This window comes from Polyodon spathula, chromosome 16 (genome assembly GCF_017654505.1).
Source record: "Polyodon spathula isolate WHYD16114869_AA chromosome 16, ASM1765450v1, whole genome shotgun sequence".
Classification (NCBI taxonomy): domain Eukaryota; kingdom Metazoa; phylum Chordata; class Actinopteri; order Acipenseriformes; family Polyodontidae; genus Polyodon; species Polyodon spathula.
This window is the reverse complement of record NC_054549.1, coordinates 4,244,814-4,258,596: the sequence shown is the minus strand read 5'-3', so window position 1 is coordinate 4,258,596 and position 13,783 is coordinate 4,244,814. Positions and strand designations below refer to the sequence as shown.

Sequence of the window (13,783 nt, the reverse complement as noted above, 5' to 3'; positions counted from 1 at the left end):
GTGGGGTTCTGGGAAGGGGGGAAAGGGAGGGAAATTAGGAAGGGGAGGAGAGAAGGGGAGTAAAAATCAAAGGTGAGGCAACAGAGGCATCTTTCTTAGATGCTCAGCACCTGAAAGCAGTTCGAGCAACTATTGTGAGAGACCGAGTTTTGTTTCCAAGAGATCATGTAGCTGGAGTCTAGATCAGATAGCAGCCAGCCGGCTGTAAGGGGAGGAGAGAGATGCAGAGAGAGAGGGAGGGGAGATTAGAGGATTGAAGTAAATTGAAACCAGCGAACCAGAGATTAGGAAATGCTGGGAGAGCGGGGGGGGGGGGGGGGGGGGGGGGGGGGGGGGGGGGGGGGGGGGGGGGGGGGGGAAACGGTAAGAGTTTTAACTTACAGTCTCTTAATTAAGCAGCACCCCTGTGTCTTTGAAACAGATGATCTCCAGGAAGGCTCTGCTGTTGAAAGGGTGGCTCAGATAAAATCTCCCAGCTTGCCATTAAACTGTGCCAGCACTCTGCGGGGGATTCCCACAGCTAAAGCAGATCAGAAATACTGGAGTAACAAGAACACACCAGGTGCTTCTTAATGTGGAGCTTGGGGTTCAAAGAACCAACAGTACAATACTGAACCCCACAGAAAACTGTCAAATGGGAACCCACAAAAGAATCAGACCTTTTGAAGTATTTATATACTGTATATGCATATTTTAAGTGTCTATAATGCTTCATTAATACATTTGACATGATTTATCTATGAAGTACTAATATTAGAAATCACATATAAGAAATAATCCAATTACAGTTAAGGTCAAAATTCCAATGCACAATTATAATGTAAAAAAAAAAAAGCTTTTTACATAAAATAGAAATTTCTCAGTACAATATCTGTTGTGATTTATAATATACTAGGTCACAAGAAGGGTGTCATATTACAGCAGACATCATTTTAAACACTGTATGCCTCAAACTGCCTATACATAAGGAGACACCCTGCACAATGTATTTATAAATTATCTTACAATTATCTTTTGGTTTTAAAAAAAAGGTTGTTTCCATATAAACCTACAGTCTGTTGACAATATCAGATATAATAGCTTGGAGAACCATTTATAACCTCTTACTGTGTTTGCATTTATCAGGCTATGCTTGAAATACAGCTCTGTACACTTTTCAATGCTTGCTGATGCTTCACTAAAACATTACTACACGCAGCTGAGCTTTTATCATGGTATAGTGTACTGCAATACATCAAAGGAACAATGGCTTTGGGATAATATATTGCTTTATTGTCTTGCTCTGGTAGCACACTGGTATTGGTTAATACTCTTGCATTGCCACTGTAGTGCATTTCTATTGTTAATAAAAATCCTAGTATTGTAGAAGGATTTAAACATGCATTGTGAAAATCATAATAATGAATCTATGCTTTTATTTCTTTTATCCATGTGAATGCACACGTCACCATGGTGACCTTTAAAAAAAATAATAAAAAAACCATTTCCGGCTATTATTGTGGAACACACATCAATATTGTTAGCTGCATTATACAATTATGATCTTGGATAAGCCCTGCGACTATGAACAATCACAAAACTTAATACAGTTTATACAAATACAAACAAACTTAATACAGTTTAAAATAGCCTGGTAGTTCATCTCTGTCAGTCTGCAAAACACAAATGTAATCAGGCCGGACTGTGCAGTGGATATGTATCCAGAGTTAGGAATATTTCCTTTGATATAAAATACAGTATACTACACCCTGATGTTGATGTGAAACCACTAGCTATTGTTTGTATCAGATGACCTTCTATGACAAAAGTTGCGTCATTTGGAAATCGTGTCACAATAATATTACAGTAGCTATTGTATACTGTTTAAATATTCTTATTTAACTATATTATAAAAATGTAAAAAATGGATATGCTAGGTAACAGAGAATGATGAAGGAGAGCACTCCTACACCATTGCGGTCAAATTGAGTACCTAGAGACTAAGGGTTAGGGGACAAGAAATCCATTTGCTTACTGCTAGTGTTCAAATACATCTTCTACGAGTCTCTCTGCACATGTGTTCTGACTTGAAAATCTTGCAAGAGATTACTTTAATGAATTTTCTTTGCAAAATAATTGAAACTCGATTTCTCTGCTCTGAACAAAACATCAACAGTGAGGTCACAAAATAATTATTTTGTTTTTACAGAAATGGGCACCAATCTGATATATTTTTCGGATTCATAACAAACAGAGCCTTATTACAATGCCCAGCTAGCAGATACATGTCACAAGCAGTTTAATGCAGCACAACTGCGGTTTTGGTAAGTATTGGTTAAATTTGGTAAATGCTAGCCCTGAAACAAAAACTCACCAGAGACAACTAACCACATTACAGGTATTAAATACACATCGCTGACTCCACAAAAATAATACCTCAGTTCCGAGAACATAAAAAGTCACCTAAACAGAATAGCACATCTAAATTACTGTGGTTGACGGAAATTAACAAGAGGGAAATAAACAGTTACACAAATCTAGTATATAACTGCAGAATTATTCACATTCACAACCACTGCTGATTGAGAACCCAGTACCTGGTGAGCTAATAACTGTTTATCAAAAAAAAAAAAAAAAGCAAATGAAGCATTTTGTTTTTGGAGCATGACATTGGTCCTGGTAAGATTTTAATGCATATGCTCGTTCTTATATAAAACTAGATTGATTCTACTTATCAAGATAATCTTGTCGTGTAGTGCAATAAATAAATAAGGGCACTGTAGCAGTGGAGGGTCCTACCCAAGCATCTGCTTGTCAATAGTAACAGTGAGCTGAGCTGCGTGATTCTGCCTGAGTGTTGTGAGAGGTCCTGAGCCACGTTGTTCAGCCTGTCAGGGGGTGATAACCTCCCACACACCCCCCCACGGCTCCCCCTGACACTGGGATCCGGTAGCCTGCAGTCCTCTCCAATTAATCTTCCTAGGAGGGGGCTTACATTTATCCAAATGAACCAAGCAGATGCATTCTAGTCTTTCTCAATATCTCTTTAAGCATTACTACGGAATAACAGTTATTACACTGGACTTCACAGCTATTATATAACCAAGTAAATAAATAGGTCCTGATATGGATGTGATCAGAGTTAAGCGGTTTCTAAATGTCATAGCATTGGGTGAGTGAGCTTGGAATTCGCTGCACTCTTTAGAGGTGGTCTCCTCTGCTGCACTTCAGCAATGACAGGTGAGAGATGCACCCCGTTACTTGTGTGTGCCAGACAGCACTCAGCCCAAGGTTAGGTGTTAAAGGGAAATCTATCTTCACAGACTCGCAGAGTGTGTGTGGGCCTGTCTTCACAGGGGGTGGGGGGCTGCAGTCCCATTTGAAGCTTTGAAGTCCCAATATGAAACTGTAGTAAGGCTTTCACCAAAACTTTAATAAACCTGGTCAAAGATAGCAGTCTTGGTTTATTTTTGATTTTAGATGTTTAATTTTGTATTATTCTCCACTTGATTAGATATAATTTAACTTAAATTTGATTAATCAAAAACTTGTGGGATTATTTGATGATGCCTCTACTTCACACCAAGTTCTTGTTTATTTTTTAAATATTAATACATGACTTTAGGCTTGATGGCAGGCGAAGGACAGTGGCACTGGCTGCATACAGGGACCATGTTAGCAGACAGGCAGGGATCATGAGAACAACAACGACAGCTCTGCAAGTGACTGAGCAAACCTCAATCCTCTACTAATAAACTGCAGTCTAACACCACTACTTTGCTGTTTGCAAAAATGTCCTGTGCTTTCGAAACACGATGAATTATTCAGTAAGGGGGGGTTATAAAATGGAGAGTCCTTGCATGTTTTTTTTTTTTTTAATAATATTAATAATATTTCCTTCCGTTTATCTACCTGATTTGATGTCGCCTTATCCTAAAACTCACTTAGCTATCAGAAGGACTGAAGTTCACAGCTGACCTCCATTCCCACTGTCAAGCCAACCGCCTCCTTTCATCCAACGAACCGAAGCAATTAAGTTGCCAAGCTGCTGAACTCTGGAGGCGACATCCAGCCTGGGAAGTCTCTGATGAGACCTGTGGGGCACTTGACCAGTAGGGGTCGCTAAAGCACAATAAGGTGATGTATGCCCAGTGGGAATGCAAGGGCCGGTGCAGCTCTCCAGGTGAGTCCCAGGCAATTCAAACAGGATTCAACAATGCTGCCACATTATATTTAATCTCGTTATCAGAGCCACCGTCCTCCTCCAGTGATTATGTAATAGTTGAACAGAACCTCTTTGACATATGACATCACCATGGTGTAAAACAACACACACTTGTAATCCCTTTAGATCCACGGTCATTAAAGTAGACACCATTACTGGCATTGTATGAGTGATGATATACTTTTATTAGAGCTCCTAGTCCCTTGGCTTTGGCTTAAGAGGCAGGCTCAGACAAACATCTCACACATCTCCGCTATTTTTCAAGCGGAGATTAACCCTGTCAGAGTTTAACAGCGCGGGGGATTTGATTCGCCGGCCCTTACTGGATTGCTTGTGGGTACAGAAGGTGTTGTGTGTCAGCTGCTTCGGACCTCTCTTTAAATCTCAGAGCCTCGTAAATAAAATACAGCAGCTGGGACCAGCTAGTAAAATACTGCTGTGTCTGATGTCTTTAATCTCCAGTGCATGTGACAGGGCAGCTGCAATGGTATAAGACTGTAATTGGTAGAATAGTGCCATAGTTTTGATATGCCACTGATATCAAAATGGTATAACCAAACCTTTAGCAAACAACAGTTAATGACAAAGCAGCAGTGGAACTATACTGGTAAAGCATTGTACTAAGGGACCATGTTAGAGTAAAGGGCAGGGTTGTGTGCTTCCATTATGAATCTGACCCCTATCAATGAGGTTAAGAGCTCTAGAACCATGAATGCAATGTCTTTTGCATAGAGGTTAAGATTCTCACTTGTGGTGTATAAATGGTCGATAACTTGTCCCCAACCTCCAACGAGTTACAGTAGCACAAGGGCAGCTATAAAGACATAGCCATTAATAGACTGATACCACAATATTTCCCATTCTAAATCTCCAATGGAATTATAATGACAAAGAAACACGGTGCACAAGTCTGGTAATCCATTGCAATACCACCGGCAGTACCAGAAAGAGCACTTCCATGGCAGCTCCACTGGGAAATAGAAGTATCACATCCATTGTCATTGCTGTTAATGCTGGGGTTGGTTAATGATTCTGCTGGGGTTTCTTCAAGCTAATGCACACCCACACACACAGGCAATGCCTAACATTTAAGTGTCCTTTCTTTTCTGGAAGACAGAGTGATTGACGTATGTACTCCTATAGCGGTGGATGTAATTAAATCTTGTCAGCCTCCTCGAAATTTATTAGCTGTTTCCAGCTGGGATACATGTGGAGGGTCAGGGAGACTGCCGCCTGCCTGCCTGCCTGCCTGCCCAGGTTTAGCTACTCTTAACACAGGCAGAATCAATTATTCCTCTCGCACGCCCATACTATTAAGAGAGTGCATAAAAGGAGCATAGAGGAGACAGATGATGACTGAATATCTACTGGCGATCACCCACACAGATTCACTGTCTTAACAGAATAATAAAATCCAGGAATTATCTTGTTTTATTTATTCTGTGTTTAGTATTTGTCTTTTTCTTTCTTGAATTTTTCATTCAGCACAGATGAAAGCTGAGGGACAATGGCCCTCTCTGTCTGCCATTGAGTCCTGGGCCTCGTTCAAACAGAGATATTGTGTGGAATTGTGCCACATTGCAGGGTGGTTTCATGAGCTGAGTTGAGACCATCAAACTCATTTAATTTGTGTTCCGATCCAGAAGCTAGTGAATAGGCCCACAACGTCACCGAAGGCCTCAGTTCTCCTTTGTCAAAAAGCTTACATTTGCAAGGCTTCAAAATAGTTTTGGTATTGAAGTAAGATCCCCATTACTTAGCAGTTTGAGCCATTACAGGCTTTTCTATGAGTCTGATTCATTCAGTACCTAAGCTCATAGAACGGTCTATTTAAGCTAAAACCCAGAATGGCTTAAACTTCCATGTATGTTATTACATTCCCACCAAATGTCCCTTTAATGTGTGCACAATACATAGCTTTCTGTAACAGCATATCAGCTAAATGACCATGGTGTCTGGTAACAGCCCAGGTATAGGTTACCCCCCTAAAGTCATGTTATGTTTTGACTTTTGATTTCACCTTTAATGCAGTAAACGGTAGTCTAGTACAACAGACTTTTGCTAAACTAAACCCCAGTAATCAAAACTGACCTATAACCAGAAGCAAGATATCATAATGGTCCGGACCGCACTGCACCTGTAAAGTCTCCTGAATAAGTGTGGCATCCAACAGCAGAGGCGAATTTCGCTATTTAAAAATAGCTATGGGGAAAAAATGTCAATATTGGACAACAGGATGATCAGACACATCATAAAAAAGGAGGACAGGGTCGTCAAAATGACATTTGAAGCTACTTATCTCTATAGCATCACCCGAGTTTCTTTGCCGAGGTATCTCAGGAGAAATAATGATTGCAATCTCTGCAGTTAAGCCATGTCAACACGAGGGATATGTGTCTCCGGTTTCTGACACATTTTAAATTTAGATAGAGGTGACCTGCTCCTTTGCAACTTTCAGGAGAATCACAAATCCCATCAAAGCCAGTGCCGGCAGCAGCAGCAGCAGAACGCTTATCATTCTGCTCGGGACCTGTGTATGATGTGGGAGACTCAAACTATCAAACCATCAAACATGCCCTTCTGTCTTGTGATTAGAACATGCCACACTAGGGACAAACAGCAGCAGCAGCTTCTGCCCCTTCAGTGTGAGGATCCTCCCAGGAAAGGCTGCAGAACCAGCTGGCGAGCGACAGAGTGCCTGCAAAAGATATAGCTTGGAAATGATCACAGTATGAAGATAAAGCACCGAATTCCACTGTGCAATAGGAAGCACTTTAATTACGTCTGTAAGAAACTAGTGCAATTCGTTCACAAACTACGACTAGAAGTCTTTATCATACTGTCTTCCTGGGAGCTTATTTATACCTTAAAAGGAAAATCAGGTAAAACTATTACCAATACCATCAATTAGTTCAAAATCACTCAATCAAAAATTATAAGAAGCTAAGGGGTTGATTTGATCAACCAAAACCTGCTGGGGTTTTGTAGAGTGCTTTACAGTATCAGAGAATCCAGAGTGATTCTCTAGTGCTGTGAAATGCTAAAAAAAATTGAGCTGTGGTTTATCATGGCAGGGAATAGGTTGATCAAATCAGCTCTTAGTCAAGAAGACATTTCTGATAAATCTTACCTGACACATTCCTAAAACCTTTCCAAACATGACTTAGCTCACATATACAGTTGTAGTGGAGGGGGTTACAAATCTAGGAAGTCAAATTCAAAGCTTCATTGTGACATCACAATCCAAAGCCAGGCTCTGTCAGTGGAGCGCTCACACAGTTGTTTACACTGGAAAGCTGGTTATATGAGGCAGGAGAAAAAAATTGAAAAATAAAAAGATCTGTTTTTGCAAAGTTCACTATCCTTGTAAACCAGAAACCTGTAGGCGCTATGTTCAAACAGAGATAAGCTTTCTTATTTTAAAAGTCTGAAGGTCCTATGGTCTTTACCTTTATATATCTGCACCTGTATTGGTGGTTGTGGTTGTAATAATTCTGAAAAAGTTCAAAACATGTCTAAACAGCAGACTCAGTGGCTCATCAGATTCTGTTAGGTCAGCTGGAGTTGGCTCACTGGCACAGCCTTGGTGTTCTGATCTATTTTTCAAACAGTGTCATGAATGCTCATGCCATGACCGAGTCTCAGCTGACACTAAATGTCAGGCCAGTGTTTTTATTTCAAGTAAAAGAAGGTCACATTTGCTAATTGTGGACAACGGAAGAGATCTGAGTGATTTAAAGTGGCTGGGAGAGTCGGAAGCGCTCTGGGATTTATCAACAGTCTGAATTAATCAGGAGAATTCCCTTTGCACCCTTCGACAAATGTCCTCTTTATTTTCTCTGGAGCGAGAATGACTGACACCAGGCCTGCAAACATCTTCATAATGACTTTCCTTCCCTCGCAGAGATGAAGAGATAAATCAATGAACTATTGGGAGTTTAGAACCCAACCTTTTGCACGAATGTTTAGCCTTTCTGAAGTTCAAGAGGCTCTCTAGTTTTGTCTTGGACAGTGAGAGAAGGGGTACCACAGTTAAACATTATAAAAATGTAGGGAGGCCATATACTGGCCTCCCTAGTGGAACAAGTGTGTGTGTGTGTGTGTGTGGGGGGGGGGCATGGCCCCCCTAGCCCCCATTGTAGCAGTGCCCATCATGCCTGCACTAACATTCAACAAAAAGGGGTGATTAAAAGAAGAACAAAATACACTTTATGATTAAAATAAATAAATACGTAAATGCAGGATTTCTGCCAATGTATGTTTTTTTAGGGAGAAGTTCGTTATCTTCTACCTACATAAATAAAATAAGCCATACCACTACTTCTTATCTTTACAGACAGTTTTATGTTGTGTTTGCAGTGAGACAGTGCACACCTGAGTACAGTAATGTGGAGAGCTTTCACAAATGCCAGAGAAAAGAAATTAATAACATAATGAAAGCAGTACCAGTACAAATGAACATCTTCTTACTTAAGGGATCAAAATCTAAATTTTAGGTGGGGTCCTGATTCAGGATGCCCCATGTCACTGGGAGGGCCTTAAGCCAAGACAGTTTGGGAACCCCTGTATTAGAGCATTTTACAGCTCAGGGGTTCTCCCTGAAAATAAGAGGTTGATGCAACCCAGGGGATTTCCTAGTCCTGTAAGATGTTCTGATCCTCTGTGTCTGGAGCTCTCGTGGTCTTTGTTGCCTCTGATGCCTATGAAACCTGCAGGACCCTGGACCACAATATTTGGCATCCCTGCTCTGTAAAAACCCAAGTGTGGATGATCCTTGACTTAGTTGTTGAGTTCAGAAATCACAGTGCCATCCATAGGTTTGCACCAGTTCAGCTTTTTCCAATCTGGTAAGAAAAGTAAGTAATTACATCTGACTAGCTTAAAGAAAATAGATGGGATCTCTGTGCAAAGTGTTCGGTGTGTGAAGCTAGCGAGGGAGTAGGAGACAGCACTCTATTAACTGAAAGCTGATGAGAGCTGCCATTTGAGACGGGCATTAGATGAATCAATGTAAATCAAGGTGGTTATGTTTAATAGTTTTGACCCGGAGCATGTCAATACAACCTCATAAACACACTTTCTGACATCCGACCCATGAAATGTTGATCATGATAACTTTCACGCCTTTTGGGATGTTGATCAGGATAAAATATATAGGTGTGACATACAAACAGACTGGTTAACAGATAGAGAGACACCTACCTATGTCCCCACAATCTGATAGTCTAAATAACTAAAAAATGTTAAGATATTTGCAAAAATGTAAATGTAATACACAGATGAACAAATGTACTGATAGGCAGACATCTCAAACCATATACCCCATTAACTAATCCTGTCAATAACTTATCATGCAATTACAACATCACGTTTCATCCCAATGTAACACGCAGTTTAAAATCTAAACTGTGTGGCATACAAACGGACAAATGTACAGACAGAGGTCTCTCTGAAGTGGATGATATCCCCAGAATCTATCGCTCAGAAATGTATGTTAAATAATGTTAATACTAAACTTTATAAACTGGATAAGCAGGTTTCCAGATATAAGGACCCATGTAGAGAGTTGCAGATGTGCTGTACGGTCCAGAACTCCTCCCCTATATCCTGTCACCGGGGGTTGTATCCGCTGCAGAACGGATAAATTAAACAACACCGACACGCAATTTAAAAAAAAAAAGTTCAATTATTAATAACTCCATGAAGTGCTCAGTTGTGTGGTTTAGTTCTGGCACTCCTCCATCTCAAAATTGAGTCTCATTATATTGTGTATTGGGTTAAATCAATACTGTTTAATATTGTATTGCAATGTGAGGCAGTGCTCAAAATTTGTTTTTCATAGAAGGTGCTTATTAATAAGAATTGAAACTACAAGCAAATGTAAACACACAGCTAGGAATCGGAACACAATCCATTGTGTTAAAACTGTTGATAAATGTTTATAATCCTCAAGATGTTTACTTTCCGTGCTCAGCTCAAGATCATTCATGGGAAACAAGTTATATAAACATTTCTTTGACATGCGTTACCCTCCTAGTATTAAAGTAGTGATGCGCTTTCATGTAGATGATAAAAGGCACACTTGCTCCCTGTAAACTAGGTAAATCTTGGAATGGAAATAAAACTTAGCAATACGTCCACTCAGCGGCTTCTATACTTCATTAATAAGCACAGATGTCTCCTCTTGTGACTTTTCCATAAAGTCATGTACAGGACCAGTATCTACTTTCTTTTGAAAGTAACAACACACTGAAAGCATTAAGCTACTTTAGAAAACATGAGTTATACCCCCATCTTGTGGCTGAACCTGGAATCTGTAATATTACAATTGCGTTTTATTTTTATTTTTTTAATTAGAGACTGCCTATACATATACAGTAAACCAGGCAAGATCAGAAATTAGAGTAATTAATAAATTAATAACATAATAATGCTTGGAATGGAGGCGAGGTTAATGCAAGGATATCATAACAAAATTACTTTTAATATCTTACAGCAATTATTATTATAGGTTTATTATTGGCTGGTTAAGATGAAGCATTACCAACAGTTTATATAAATAATCAAAGTGCTAACCGGTACAGTGCTCTCTCTCTCTCTCTCTCTCTCTCTCTCTCTCTCTCTCTCTCTCTCTCTCTCTCTCTCTCTCTCTCTCTCTCTCTCTCTCTCTTTCATAGCCAATATTATATGCTGTAGAAATGCATCTCTGTCATTATATAAAACTAACAGAGGATGTAATGTGCTTATATTCACAATGATTGAGGGGCATGGTTGCTGCACATTTATGCATATTATAAGTACTGGTGTACCGTCAAAATCTGCCACCTTGTCAGAAAATGCCATCCTTTTTTATACTATGGAGAAAAGCAGGTAGTAAATTCTGGCAAGCCAGAAAATGTCACCCTTGTATATACTATACGAAAATGCAGGAAATAAATTCTAGATTGTATTGTGAAATATATACCTAATTGCACAATAACCCAAATTTCCCAACGAAAGACACGAGACCAGTTTCTTCCCTGTACTCCACAGAGCCTGCTTACATATTTATTAGACACCTCAATAAGAGCTGTGATCATCCTGGCAATATTTATGTTATGTGAATCAATCAAAGGCTACAGTGACCCACATATAGGACAATCTGGCTCACACATGTCATACCCAGTAAGTCCAGGCTCTGGTGGATGCAAGAGAGGGTGTTATCCCAACTTGGACTTTATGCTTCATGTTTTTAATTCCACATTCAACAGACTTCCTTCTGAATAAGACATATCCCCTGAAATAGCTCTGCCTAATTTATTCTACAGGGATCTGTATAAACCTGCCCAGGCCCTAACAATGCCTGTCACTATGCTGTTATTAAGTATTCGGTAAACTCTGCAAACCGAAATAATCAGACTTAAACAAGGATGAAATATGCAAAATGCATCCAAGATAGAAACGAATGCAGCAATGGAATAATAAAGCATGATTTGCACATACTTGTTCTAATGCTGTGTGGAAGTGCACGGTACCGATAATTTACTTATTTATTGTTTTGAATCAGATTAAAGGTCCGGGCAGATTGCTTTACCCAGAGGCACCGTGCAAATTAGGCAGGTCATCCAGAGTACGACCTGGAACCGCACAACTATTGATCCAGCAAGAAGCCGGGCGTCATCCCAGGACGTTATTTTCCTTATATCAGTTTAAGGTGTAAATCCTTACAGCAAGTCTAGGGATAAGATCTAGAGGGGGCAGGCAGGCTTACTGTGGTGTTGGGCTAGACATTAATGCTATTAGACTAATACAATGACAGATATATTCTGAAAACTGCAAGAAACAGTATACCAGTGTGTGTGTGTGTGTGTGTGTGTGTGTGTGTGTGTGTGTGTGTGTGTGTGTGTGTGTGTGTGTATATATATATATATTATATATATATATATATATATATATATTGTGAGCAGAGAGAGGGTTAAATTCCTCTCTGCCTAAAAAAACATGTGTTAATTGTTTTTGTTAATTATTGTTTAGGGTTATTATCACCTGCACCTGGCTAGCATTGTAAATCAGAGCCAGGTGCAAGGTATTTTAGGAGAGCAGTCAGTCTGCTCAGGGCTGTTATGTGGAGGGCCTGGTTGATGGCCTGTGTACCTTTTTGTGCTCAACTTTTTAAAAAAAAAACTTTTAAACAGCTCAGTTGTCCGGTTGAACACTTTAAATCCTGTGTCTGGGTCAATTTTAAAGGGCTACGAACACACACACACACACACACGTATAATATATATATATATATATATATATATATATATATATATATATATATATATATATATATATATATATATATATATATATATATACATACACACATTAGGATCCACAAGAACACTATGTTTTATTGCAAATTCAAATGAAAATGAGGCCGTGCATTATGGGAGTCAGTGATAAGGAGATATGCTCAGGTACAGATGAGGCGGAGAAACGTGTATTCCTCCACGGTCGCTGTATAATAATACAATTACAATGGTGAGCGATAAATAAGAGTGCAGTTAAGAGACTTCGCCACAAGATGGTGCTGTAACAAAAAGTACAGGGCACATTTTACAAAAGGTACTGCAATGAGTGTTATGGCAAGCCAGGTTATGTTTTAAGATGTCTCAAATTAATTTCGATATATTTTAAAATATATATCTTTATATCATTTACAGAGATACCTAAATTATAATTTGGCTTGCCATATTTGAAGATATCATAATATAACATGAAGATTTCGCAAAATAATGTAAAGATCAATTTAAATGCAATTGAGATACAGGAAGTATCTCTAAATGAACAGAACGTTATTTTTGTCGTCAAATATTAAACTGAATTAGAGATGCCTTGAAACGAACAGAAAGTTATTTCGAGATATCTTAAAGCTAATTAATGATACAGTATCTCCAAATTAAGTTGAGAACATACATTTTAGAGCTCCAAAAATTGATCTAGGTAATGTAGAAGTAGCCAAAGACATATAGAATTCATTCAACTACGTCTATAAACGATTAAGAAATATCTTGAAACATTAAAACAAATATATTGAACTGTGATTTGGTTATAACTCAATGATAATATCGCTTCCCACAGGAGTGCAATACTGTCCAATAGGTGGTGCTCTAACCCTGCTTTTGGCAGACGGACTCAGTTTTCAGCTCCAAAACTAGGAGGAGCCGGAGCAACAGCCTCGGGAAAGCGGAGCAAAGCATGTTACTGCCACAGAAGCTATACACAACTCCCGCCAAACCAGCTTTCCTCCCAGTCAAGGCAAGTTGTATGTTTGTTTGTGGGCAGAGTGGGTTTATGCGTTTTCGGACACCACTGTAAGTTCAAGCTGTTTGATGCTGGCGATTCTTTGCACAAAATGACATGTGATTCCACAGGGGCCGCTGTTACAAACTCGTGGTCATCAAATATATGTTTTATATTTCTGTTGAGCTTTCATGGGGAAAGCGTGTTCATTATTCGCTTTCAGCGTACCTGCCCATAGAGTTTGTCGCGAATGTTAGGGTTTGAATGAAACACGTGACAAAGACTATGAAACCATTCCATAAATGTTAC

The 13,783-nt window shown here is 39.3% G+C and overlaps 1 non-coding gene across 1 annotated transcript; it reads right to left on the bottom strand.

Moving 5' to 3' along the window:
* Window positions 1–11,760: 11,760 nt before the first annotated feature.
* LOC121329418 lies at window positions 11,761–11,901 on the bottom strand. Its single transcript, XR_005951778.1, has one exon. It is a non-coding gene; the product is annotated as a U12 minor spliceosomal RNA (small nuclear RNA).
* Between the last annotated feature and the right edge of the window lie 1,882 nt (window positions 11,902–13,783).